Source organism: Anser brachyrhynchus (assembly GCF_964034855.1).
Source record: "Anser brachyrhynchus genome assembly, chromosome: 2".
Classification (NCBI taxonomy): Eukaryota; Metazoa; Chordata; class Aves; order Anseriformes; family Anatidae; genus Anser; species Anser brachyrhynchus.
In genome coordinates this window covers 122694861-122707061 of record NC_137695.1, presented here as the reverse complement: position 1 = coordinate 122707061, position 12201 = coordinate 122694861, and the positions used below count along the sequence as shown (strand labels likewise).

The window sequence follows — 12201 nt, the reverse complement described above, 5'->3', positions numbered from 1 at the left end:
CACCACTATTTATTTATTTTTTGATAACCACAGCAATTGTTTACGTTCCACTAAGGCACATACAATTGTCCAAATCTTGAGGAAAAAAAAAAAAAGGGAAAGAACGAACAAGATTCTATTATTTCACCTACTCGATACCTTTCTGTCACACTGCAGGCAGTTTACACAAATAACTTTGCTAAATAACCACGGCTTTTCAGAAAGCAAGCAGTTTCTCATATTGCACTACTGCTTCTCTGAAAGTTACCTAAAATCCTTAGGAAGCCAGAGCAGAAGTTACAATCAGAATTCCTGACTTACGGTAAAGTATTCACTCCTCGTGTGAGCTACACAGTGTAAACTGCCTATTTCTCTCTCTGAAGAACAGCAGAAATATGGCAAAATAAGAGTAACTACACAGCATGTTATTTTACTTACAGTGCATTTTTCCACCCATTTCAAACAAATAAGAGTGATGAGATTGTGATTAAATCACTGTGAGAAAGCTTCAGGTTACCAGAGGCAGCATAGTCTTAGCTGTCTGCTAAGAACAAGAAATCCCATACTACCTCAAACTAACATAGGAATGATCTAGATACTTAGCACAAAGTTATTCATAACTCAGCCCACTGAATTAAACATTAATTTGATAAAATTTGAGACATATGAATTGAGTCAGGAGGTTGTTGAACTTAATGTAGAACTTCAAGCTTGCCAAAACAAGAATCACAGAAAAAAATAATAAAAAAATGCACAGAACAACGTACTTTCTTGTGAATAAATTGTTTAAAAGATGAAATACTTCAAACTTGAAATCTCAGACAAGCTATCAGTAAATCTTCTAGGCTTTTGTTCTGCTACCTCAAAAGAAAAACTGATTTCTAGACAGTGGTTTATTAATTCTAACAAACTGTTTAGAGCACGCAATCCATACCATTGCTAGAATAAACAAATTTCAATATCAATTTGAACTCAAGCCAGCACATTTTTCTTTTGGTGTCCTTTGCTTCACAAATGATTATTCCATTTCTATTTCTCCCACGAAGGTTCCCAGGCAACTGATCCAATCCACTTGCTCACTGCCACCAAAATGAAAAGATGAAAAGGGCTTGCTGCTCTCCAAGCCACAGGCCCCCCTCGTCCTTCGTACCAGCTCTGGTGTTCATCAGATCCTTTTATGAGCCAGTTTGATTCATTACAACAGCAAAATGCTCTCCATTTTACTGAGTTATTTTTCTGCCATTTTAGTGAACTAAAGTGGTTCACAGAAGGACCTGACAAGCACTGCTGCTAGAGCCGGGCGCTGGGGAAGAAGGGTGTGGGGGGACAAAAGCAGCGTGGAAACTTCTCCTTTCACAACCCTGTCCTGTTAAATTAGCTCACCGCCTTTCCCAAATCATACCCTGACTTACACAGAAGTAGGTGGACCACAAGGTGACATGCAATACCTTCCAGCTGTCTTGAGAGCTACAACATAATTTACTGTAATATGTATTCTCAGTATAGATTTACGTACAACACTCCAGCAGGAAAAAGATATATAAATTGAGTTCTTGCAAAGATCATAAATAGTAAGATAAGCGTAACTCAATTAGAAGAGAAGGGTAAAGAAAGCTTTGCAGATATCATACCAGTTAAAATAAAAACAAATAGCCATTGAAAAGTGACCACCAATCTCAAAAAGATGCATGACGGAGAGAAGCTACAAGAATTTTTGATGAGGAGGAAAAAGCAAAGACTTTGTGTTTTCTCCTGAAGTTGTCGCCAGTATCCAAGTAAACCTATTACAGGAGGCTGACATCCCCATTTTCTTAAACTCCAAGAGAAAGAGCCTGGAGGGGGGCAGCCAAGCCAACAATGCATTTTACCACGGGCTGGTGCCAGCAGGCTCCTGGGTTTCTGACCCACGGTTTCTCTCTGTGGATCCATCTGCCTCTTTCTGTGATGCACGACCTACCCTGGACGTGCCACTTTGCTTGGGAAGCGAACAAGGACCAGATCCATCACTCCAAAGAGACAGCAGCAGTGAGTGGGATGCCTCCGCTTGCTCTGACGAAGCTCACACACACACAGGCCCCCCAGTGCAGAAACAACTCATTTCAGCCTGCGCTTGAGAGAAAAAGCACCCTGCCCAAAGCACTGCCATCGTTACGCCCTACCAAATTAGATGAGGGTTTTCAGCCTTCTCAACCCTACCAGCCGCCTGCCCAAAAATCGTAACGCCAGGCAGCCTTGAAGCAGTCCACGCATCCCCGAGCACCACAGAGATGTCTTTGAACAAGCCATGAAGGAAGAGGGCAGCGGATCCCTGGCGTCCCGCCAGGGGATGACACTGGCCGCGCAGCCGGCACCCCCGCTGCTCCGCAACAGCCCCCGCCAGCTGGGTTCCTCCCAGGGCAAGCATTCGGGTTGCCCAACCACCCCACGCTACTCAGTCCAGTCGTGCCGCGAGTCACGGGCCAGCCTCGGCTGGGAAATGGCAGGTTGAGGGGCAGCGAGGCCTGCCGACAGCCTGTCAGGCCAGGTCTTCTTCCTCCTGGGGGAAGGGGAGAGGTGGTGGAAGGAGAGAAATACATCGGGAAGAGAGATTAAAACGTCTCTGTTGTGGCAGGGAAACGTCTTCTGAGAACAGAGATGGAGGCAGCTCCTTTCATCTGCCGTCGAGGTTTTCTTTTTCAATGCCCCAAAGCCAAGTAACCATTTGTCGGTGGGAGGGGGGAGAGCAAGGGAGTGAGGTGTTAGCTTATTTCCTGGAGAACTAGCCATTTAACTCGGTCACCTTAAACACAGCATTTCTTTAAATCTAACCATGATTAAGTGAAAAGGCACACAAACCACTTCCCCTCCTTCCATTTTTCTTTTTTTAGTTTCAGTGCAACATCTAGCACACGTGACTTCTAAGACTGTCATCTACTACAACAATTACCAGACCCAAGCTGGAAACCATGCTCCTGCTCTACTGCTGCCTTTAACAAGGTCGTTCTTCCAACAGCAGAGCCATTTCCACAAAACAACTCCTTTCCTATCACAAAGCTCAAATCTTGCTAAAAATAAATAATTTTTTAAGAAGTACGTTCACCAAGAGTTACTCAGGTGAGTAAGGTCGCACGGGCCGTGCATTACTCCAGAACCGTAGTAAAGCTGAAATGCAGTTTTTCAGTGACCTCCTTGAGGTTACGATGGCATTAGGGAACCACGTAACTGCCTTCACTTCTGTACGAACAAACCAAAATGAAACACACCTTTGCAGAGATCAAGAGCTGAAGCTGCTCGTTCACTTCCCCTCCAAAGAACGAATGATTAAACTAAAGATGAATCAGGCTGTACTCCATTCACAGAGCTAAGCAAATGCAAAGCATAGCAGACACCTCATAACAGTACTGATAAATAAAGTGAATTACTTAGCAGGTCTCTCCCAGACTTACCTCCTGAGGCAGTCAAGAAACCCCTATTTAACTCACTTTCTGAATGATTCCTTCCTAAATCAAGAGAGATTAAATTGCTTGCTATAAGCTCTCAGTTTAATTTGTCATGGTTAAAACAACTTGAGGCAAGAATTACACTCTTAGCAGGAGTCCCCTCGTCAGAGTTTAAAGGGATCTCTGGACTCAGGTAAGCAATGGCTAGAATGACACCGGGCCTTTGCTGAACCACCCTGGCAGGACCGTACCTCTCTGTGACCTCTGCACGAAATCTGGGCCAAAATCCTCCCCAGGAACTAGCAACATAGTCTGAGTACCTCTCAAACCAACACCTGGAGAAGATGACCTGTCTGCTTTTTGCTGGGCAACAAACAACAAAATCCAACAAGTAGCTACTCCAGCCCAACAGCAGCAGAAACCAGAGCGCAGCCTCAAACAGCCAGAGGACTTTCCTAGAAATATGCCAGGCAGTTCATGCAAAAATATCATCTTCATATACTGCCTTTCAAGCTAATAACTGCAGTTATGGTTATTTAGGTATTTCCGATCCCACATAAACGATGTACATTCAAATATGAAACTAAAAGAAACCAGTTACCTGGAGTGCCAGATTTCTGGACTTCAGAGACGCTCTCCTATCCAGGAATATTTAAGATTCTGAAGATTGCCATACCCTAGCTACTAATTAAGATGCATCCTTGAAACTTTCCAGTCTCTCACCTCTGTGCAATTTTATCTCAGCCTTATCAGAGCCATTTTTGAACGTTAGCCTTTTCGTTACCTTCCTTTCCTTAATCCTCCTTATTGCAAGCATTAAAAACAAAGTTGTACCTTTCAAAGTTGTATCAACCTTTCTGTTTGTCTTATTTTCAACTCCAAGAAACACTAAACTGCTGTTTGCTGCAGTCCAGGCTGACACTCACCTTCCTGCAAGACATTTTACCAAGTAGCATTTCAGCTTTGGATTTCTATCTCAACAGCTACATCGGCAAACTGTCTCTGAAGCAAGGAAGATATTCATGTAATAAACTATCGTTAACACGGATTTCCAGCTCACTAGACCATCCAGGTTAACAGTACCAAAGACATGAACTGAATTTCTCCATTCCTCTCACACAGGGGTTTGTGTCATATTTCTCCCAGAATAGCACTACTCCAGCACTTTCTCCAGTGAAGCCTTTTCTCCTCTTTTTGTCCTGTTGCTATCTCCAAACCTCTAAAAGCACAGCATTCAGCTCAGCTTCAGTTAGATTTCCCTTGAATCCTCTCTGAAAGAACGACCACCTTTCTTAGCACCTAAAAACTACCCATTTAATAAACGCTGTTTACCCTCTAAATAAATCCACAGACTTCCTGTATTAAGATCCAGGACAAAAAAGTGCCTTTGTTAAAGTCTTCCTCGGGCTTGATCCAGGTCCCGATCTCCTTCACCACTGGTCACACAGCCTTGGTTCTCCAAACCTTCCTTACTTCTTCAAGGAGCATCCCAGCCCCCCAGGCAAGCTCCTCCCCATGCCCCAAATTTCATCCTTTGGTCGGGGTTATCCTACAGCTGCTACCTTCAGTGCACAGAAAGGGTGACGGGGCCAGCCCTCTCCCACACGCCACCACGCCAAAAAGCATTCCAGCCCTAACACCTAATGACAAGGGACTGCTGCCGTCACGAAAGCAGAAGTCAAAGTGATAAAACAGTTGGCGAAGGAGCCTTCAGAAAGCCACCCGCAAGCTGCAATGCCAGCTGCCCCATGCCAAGACCGCATCAGCTGGGCGCAGTCGCTGAGCTCGTCCCACGCCAGCAACGCATCCTCCACGCTTTGGGTGGAAAGCGGTACTGTGAGGAGCTGAAATGTGTGCTTATTTTGCAACATACCCTAATTATCTAAGGCTAACAAAGAAAAACGCCACTCTGTTAAGCAAACAAAGAGTGATATAAATTGGAAAGAAGATTAAAAAGCTTGCGGAAAGGCACAATCTGAAGGGGAAAGGAAGTCTAAGGGATGTCGGAGCAGGGAGGTGGAAGGGTGGGGAATAAAAACATTTTGATTTCAGAGCAAGACTGGTTTACCTGCACCTAAGAAATCATACTTTGTACATCTGATGTACACCTCCATCAGATGCTTTTAGAAGGGAAGCTTACTTTGTAGACGGATATCAAAATAAACTGTAGGGGAGGCCGATTGCTTTCAGTATCTCTAAGAAGAAATTTTAAAGCCAGCTACCTGTTGAAGTCAGAGCAGTAAACAGTAAGCTCAACTGAAAAGCTTAAAAAGTGTCTCAAAGCCATTAAAAATTAAAGAGCTTCCAAAATTATTCAGCACTGGACTCTCCAGCATGCTGCCTATTCCCAGTCAGGTAAGCTGCCGTGCCACTTGCTATGATAACCAGCCCCTATGTAAATGAAGCCTGAGCAGAATAACCTCTAGGATCAGGCCTGGATATCTGAAATTTAATTTTCCTCTCAGGACCATTAGGATGAAGGCAGACATTTTGGCTGCAATGACTTTTTCCAGACAATTGATTCTCGAAGTTATTTATTCCCCACCATTCCCCTCAAGGCCTTCTCATCACAGCAGTTGTCTATGTCAGAGGAAGGTTGGATGCAGCTCCCGTGAAAGCCCAGCAAAACCACACCCAACATAGCTATATAGGTCACTACAAAGCAAAGGGATCCCTACATCACACCAGCAAGGGCCTCTGGTTAGCTCCTATACGCCGATAAGCCTGCAAAGTCACTGTACTTGTATGGCATCGTAACACGTAGCTCATCTGGTAACGAGCACTCTTTTACTGAATTTTAACTTTTAAATTAGATTGGTTAAATTAAGCAGTACTGCTCTTTTTTTTTTTTCTCCTTTGGAAAGAAAATGTATTTAGTGGAAAAGCTGCAAAATAACCAGGATGTTTAGAAACCGAGCAGCCTTTGTGAAACAAGAGAACCCAACAGCATGAAGATCATCGGGTTGGACTTGGCTTCTCCTAGGTGCATGTTTACATCTTTGAAAAGTCACAATGTTGGAAGCTAAGAGCTAATCAGCTTTTGTATACTTAAGAATATCCTTAAGAGCTTTGTTGTCATATTCAGGCTCCTGGAATGTGTCCTTTAGGTCACAGACTGAGTCTTTTATTTATTTATTTATTTAGTATCATGTCTTCCAACTTCACGCATTGAAATTCTTACTTGGAAAGTAACTGTGACGTGGCATTTCCATGGCCACTGATCTGGGTGAAGACAGGAGCCACTGAGACTTACACGTAGGTTCTACAGATGGGAAGAAATCAGGAGGGAGAACTCTTTCATCAGGTTTGAATATCTTGTCAGAATCCTAATAACCATGTGGGATGTTTCTGCATACCGTGCCTTACTCTTTCCTCTGAAAGAGTTGTAAAAAAAAAAAAAATCAGTAATAATAGTTGTACTAGTTTTCTTTTGCCTTTTTATTGTTTCCAAAATACAGACAATACTTGAGACTTTCTTCCAACAAAATCCAGCACAGCTTGTATTTGTGCACACGAGTTATTCATGGAAATATAAGTGATGGGAAGCAATGAAGTTAATATCTGTCTCAACAACGAGGCTAAATAGATGCAGTAAATTAATACAGTAACTTTCCTGTTGGAAAAGTGAAATCTAAAGCCTCACCTACACACAAAAGACTCATTTGTACAAAAGGCAGTTTAATTATTTACCAAAATTTGCAGTTCTCTCATGTAGATTGGGAACATAAAAGTATTATTCGTGTTACTTACGGGCATCAGTTAAGCAGCCCACAAATCTGCACAGTTAGTGATCTGTTTGCAGCAGACAAATACAAAAGGGGCTGGAAGTCAGGATTTAAGGGAACCAGGGGAAGGGGGTGTTCAGACACATGCGACTCGTCAGGCAGTTGTCCGTGCCCTTGCTAGCCATGCAAATTTATTTGAATAATGCTAGGTGCACAGCAGCAAACACCAGCCAGCAGGTTCTGAACGCTTTCCATCTGAGAAACTAACATAAACATAAGATGAAGAGGAAATATGGGACAGAGCTAAGGCACAGGATTTAAGGCAACCCACGTGTTTATTTCCACACTCATCCTTCCTAGTTACTTTTTTTCCCCCTCCTCCTATCAGAACAACCTTTATGGACCACACCATGTGCTAAAAACAAAACAAAAAGCAAGCAGCCAGACGCTCTAGGAAGCTACAGACACGGCCAACCCCGGAGCCCCAACATGAGATTTTAAGCAAAACCTGCAGAGTGCCTGCACCTCGGGCCTTCCACCTTGGCAGACAAATTGCACCTGGGTTCCTGTTAGGGCTCTGAGCCCACGTCACATTCTTAGGACGAGAAACCCCACAGATTTAGGGTGCCTGAGCCAGGTCCTGCCCGAGTGGCCGGGGCCCAGCGCCGAGCCCTCTGCAACTTCGCTGGCAGCTCCTGGCACCTCTGCGTGCGGACAGCGAGCTTCACGTCCTGCCAGGGCCTAGCGTTATTTCAGCGCTAATGAGAAATACCATGGACGTTAATCAAAAGCTTTTCAGTGCTAAACAGCAAATAACTCCCCTGAAAAAAAGCCGCAATATAGCTGACCGACCCCTCGACATGAAACGGGAAGTCTTTACAGTGCTCCTTTGACCTAACCCTTTAGGTTTCCACATCACCCGAATTCAAAAGAAAGCGGTTACAGCTCTGGTCTCCCACCACTGTATAGTTTGGATTGCAATAGGCAGCATAGTCCTGCTGCATCCATATTTTTGACCGATATTTTTGTGACACCACGTACCTAAAAATTACCTTTTTCCCTAAAAGGACCGTGTGATCTTCTGCTACCATTGAAACTTCCCTTGATTGCCGAAGAGGCAATAAAATCGTTTCAGATTTCAAATCTGAGCAAGTTTTTCCATTGTTTAAATAACCTACCCTGGATTTACAACTAATAACAGAAATATCATTATATTGTTAAATATTTAGTGAGATATTTGGTCAAATACGATTATCCAATTAGTATCAGCAAGTCACCAATTCAGTTAAACTTGCAATCGCAAGCATTTAGTGCTCTGAGGAGAGTCTGCTGTACAGCTTTCAAAACGATCTTTTACGTATCTCTTATTTAATAAAGAAAAAAAAACTTAAAGAGGCTGAAAACATGCAGTTTAGGTTAACAGAAAAGCAGGACAGACTGTGCTTGAAAAATCTGACATTTTCCAGTGCTCTAGCAGGGGAAATTTTGTTTTGTGCAACTCGTTCAAACTTCGAATGATGCCTGGTAGAAAAAAACATTACTTTTTCCAAGCAGTTGTGGTTTTATCCTAGAGGAAAATCGCACACTATCTGAAGGATCTCTGCGAAACCCTGAGCAGCTGTAACACCGAACAAGAGGAAACAAACCGCGCTCCCGCTTTTAGTAGCTAGATAGGAAAATGTTAAGAACGTAATTGTCTTAATCACCTGTTACAAACCTCAGAAACAAACGGTTAATTTTCCCCTGGACTGCAGCTTGTTTTAAAAAGCATTACGAGAATTTTTCTGCTGCCGTTACGAAGGCAGAGCTCTGGGAAGAAGCTCCCCTCTAACTATCTCCTCGCTGCTAAGTTTGTCAGTGGCCCCGTTGTCTAGCGTGGGTTTTAAGCAGAGCAATGTGATTTTCCTCCCCCCCTTTCTTTTCAAACGAAAAAGAAAAAAAATGCTTTGGAAACTTTCAGGACAGAAGCTGGAGAGCTCAGAAGTTCCTCCCTTAGCAGCGCCGAGCAATGCAGAGCAGAGTCCTGCAAACGTGCCCCAAGCATCCAGCTACATTTAGCTTTCAGCCTTTTTATTATCATTGTCAATGAATGGGCCCCAGTCAAATTAAAGCTGCCATTTTAGGTTAAAGACTAGAGAGCCTCTGTTGTGCAACAGCGAGACAAAAACACTCCAAGCGACAGATGCAGCACTCATTGGAAAACGATGGATTTCAACTTTTATAAAAAATAAAAAAAAAAATCCCGATCATGCTTTTTAATATGAATTATATATTGATACTCACACATTACCGCAAACTAACGGGATTTATAATTGGGATAAATCAGCTACCCATGCTGCTAAGGTCATAGTCATTAAGATTTTTTTGCCGTCGTTAGAATGGATGATCTGTGAGGAAATGAACAGAAACATTTTTTGTTCAACTTGCTTGTTTGTGTCTCCGCTAGTCCCATATACCACGAGAAAAAAAAAAGGGGGGGGGGGGACACAAGGGGGGGAAGGCAAACACATTCTCCCGAAAGCCATCTTCTAGTATAAACACAGCTTGCAATCTGCTTTGATGAAAGTAAGAAAAAAAAAAAATCGAGGCGCGCATCGACACACAGAAACAAACTTATTGCATTGAGGTTATTCTGATATTCCCCGAGCCAAAAAAAAAAATATATCCGAGGGAGTGAGAAAGCTGCTTGCAAAGGCAAAAATCGCCCCTTTCTGTAGTCGGAAGGCACGCTCGGTACCTTCCCAAACGAAAACAAAGGCGGAAAGTGGGCAAGTACGGGGGAGAGTTGCGCGGTGCATCCAGCGATCCCTCAGTAATTCAAAGGGAACTCCCCGGGCATTGCTACTTTTCTTTTGTCCATTGTCTGTTTAAAAAAAAACTAGTTTGGACCCGGGCGGCGTGGAGAAGTGAGCGGAGGAAACCCAGCTCCGATTCCCAGCCCCTGCCCCGAAGCCGCCCCTTTCCCAGCGCTGCGCCCCCCCTATGAAAATATATAATAGGGGAAAAAATAAGAAGAAGAATAAATAAAAAAAAAAAAAAAGAAAAAAGGAGGAGGAAAGGAGGCGGGGGGGCGGCTCGGGGGGGTCCCCCCGCAGCGTGGGAGCGTGTCCCCCCTTCGGTGCCGCTACCGGGCTGGATGCCCGCGATGTAATGATGGCTGCTCCTCGCCTGCAGCTCCTTCTCCCTGAGACTCGCTAACAACCCTGCCCCCCTCCTCCATCCCCCCCCCCCCCACACACACACACACAGACAGACAGACACACGGCCAGGACGGACGGACACCCGGCCGCACGCCCCGTCCGCTTCCCACTTCCAGCGGCTCCCGGCGGGGCGGCGGCAGGGCGCTGTGTGCGCGCCCCCCCCGCGCTTCTCTCTCTCTCTCTCACACACACGCACACCAACACACACCGATCCCCCCCCCCCCTTGCACACGCACACACACACGCAGCCGCCACCCCCGGCCTGGCCTCGCACCACCTTTTCCGCTCCCCGTGCGGTAGGGAAAGAGAAGGGAGAAAAGAACCGGGGGAAGGGAGGGGGGGGGGGGGGATGAGATGCGCCCCGACCCCATGTGCGTGACCCTCCGGGGCTCGCCCCCATTATGCGGCCGCCCCCAGCAGCGGCAGCAGCAGCAGCGCCCCGGCTGGCTCCGGTCCCTCGCCGTCCCCTCCCTCCTTTCTTTCCCCGGCCCTCGCCGCCCCCTCCCGGTGCCACCCTCCCGCCGCCGCCGGGGCAGGACAATCGCGCACACCGGAGCGGCACCGCGTGCTCCTTCCTCCTCCTCCTCCTCCTCCTCCCCGCCCGCCTTCCTGGGGGTGCCCCGGCCCCCATGTGCCGGCCGGGAGCGCGGTGCTGCCGGGCGGGGCCGTGCCGAGCCGAGCCGGGCCGGGAAGCGCCCTCACTTTGTTAGCGCTTGTTGTGCTCGGCAGCCCCGGCAGCGTGGTCAGCCCCGGGGACGGAGGCGGAGGGGGGGGGGGGGGGAGGGAGGGAGAGCGCTCCCTCGGCCCCGCCGCCCAGTTTCGCTCAACTTTTCCCGGATTTTCAGCCGCCCTCCAAACTTGCCGAGAGGACCGGAGTGTGTGGGGAGGGGGGGGGGAGAGGAAAGGAGCGGGGGGGGGGGGGAAGGCGGGGAGGGGAAGGGGAAGGGGCGCCGCCGCTCCGGCTCCCCGGTGCCCTCCCCTCCCCCGAGGCAGGCGGGCGGCCGGCCGGCCGCAGCACAACAAAAAGCCATTTACACCCGGGGAAGTGCCCCGCTGAGCGCGGCCCCCCCGCCTCGCACCGAGCCGCCACGGGGCGCAGCATCCCCCACACGCACCCCGAACCCCCCCCACCCCCCCCGGGACCCCCCTCCCCAAAACGCCCCCTATTCCCCAAAACGCCCCCTACTCCCCTCGCACAACCCCCCCCCAACACCACCACCACCCCCCCCAGCCTTAGCCCCGCCGGGGACCTGCCTCCCCGGTCACTCACCGGGCCGGTGCGGGGCCGTCGGGGGCCGGTGTCCCCCGCTCGCTCCCTCGCTGCCCTCCGCCGAGGGGCCGGGGAGGAGGAGGGGACACGCTCCGGAGTTGGTGCCGCTGGCCGGGGGGGGCTCGCACACGCACACGGAGTTGCTCGCTCGGCCCGGGGCTGGGCTAAGAGGGGAGGAGAGGAGAGGAGAAGGAGGGGGGGGGGGGGGGGGGGAGATCCCTGGCCGGGGCGGGCGGGCGAGAGGAGGGGTGGAAGGGAGGGGAGGGAGAGGAAGGGTCAGCGCGGGGCTCGGGCAGTTTCGGGCTCTCCGCCGGGTCCCGGCTCCGCTTCGCTCCTTTGTGTAATTTCACTCGATTCAAGTTTAATCCGATAGTTCCCGAGCGCGCCCGCAGGAGCCGAGCCGAGCGAGACACCAGCCAGCCAGGCGGCTGCCGCGGCTGCCGCCCCCTCCCTCTCCCTTCTCCCTCCTCCTCCTCCTCCTCCTCCTCTTCCCCTCCCTCCGCCGCCACAAGGCGCGCCCCCGACACCGCCCCCTCCCCGGGGGCGAGCGCGGCCGCGCGCCCCGCCCCGCCGCGACGTCACCGCCCCGCCCGGCATAATTTATGCGG

General features: G+C 48.5%; 1 protein-coding gene across 4 annotated transcripts in view; it reads right to left on the bottom strand.

The window, feature by feature from the left end:
• CHD7 (chromodomain helicase DNA binding protein 7) overlaps positions 1–12068 on the bottom strand; it is a 128430-nt gene extending 116362 nt beyond the window's left edge. For 3 of the 4 annotated variants that reach the window (XM_080578033.1, XM_080578036.1, XM_080578035.1), the window contains exons 1-2: positions 11594–12068; positions 9407–9510 (exon numbers count right to left, since the gene is read on the bottom strand). The gene's annotated coding sequence lies outside the window, so the exon portion shown is untranslated. The remainder of the gene's footprint in view (positions 1–9406; positions 9511–11593) is intronic. The other variant, XM_080578034.1, reaches the window with a different exon arrangement.
• Between the last annotated feature and the right edge of the window lie 133 nt (positions 12069–12201).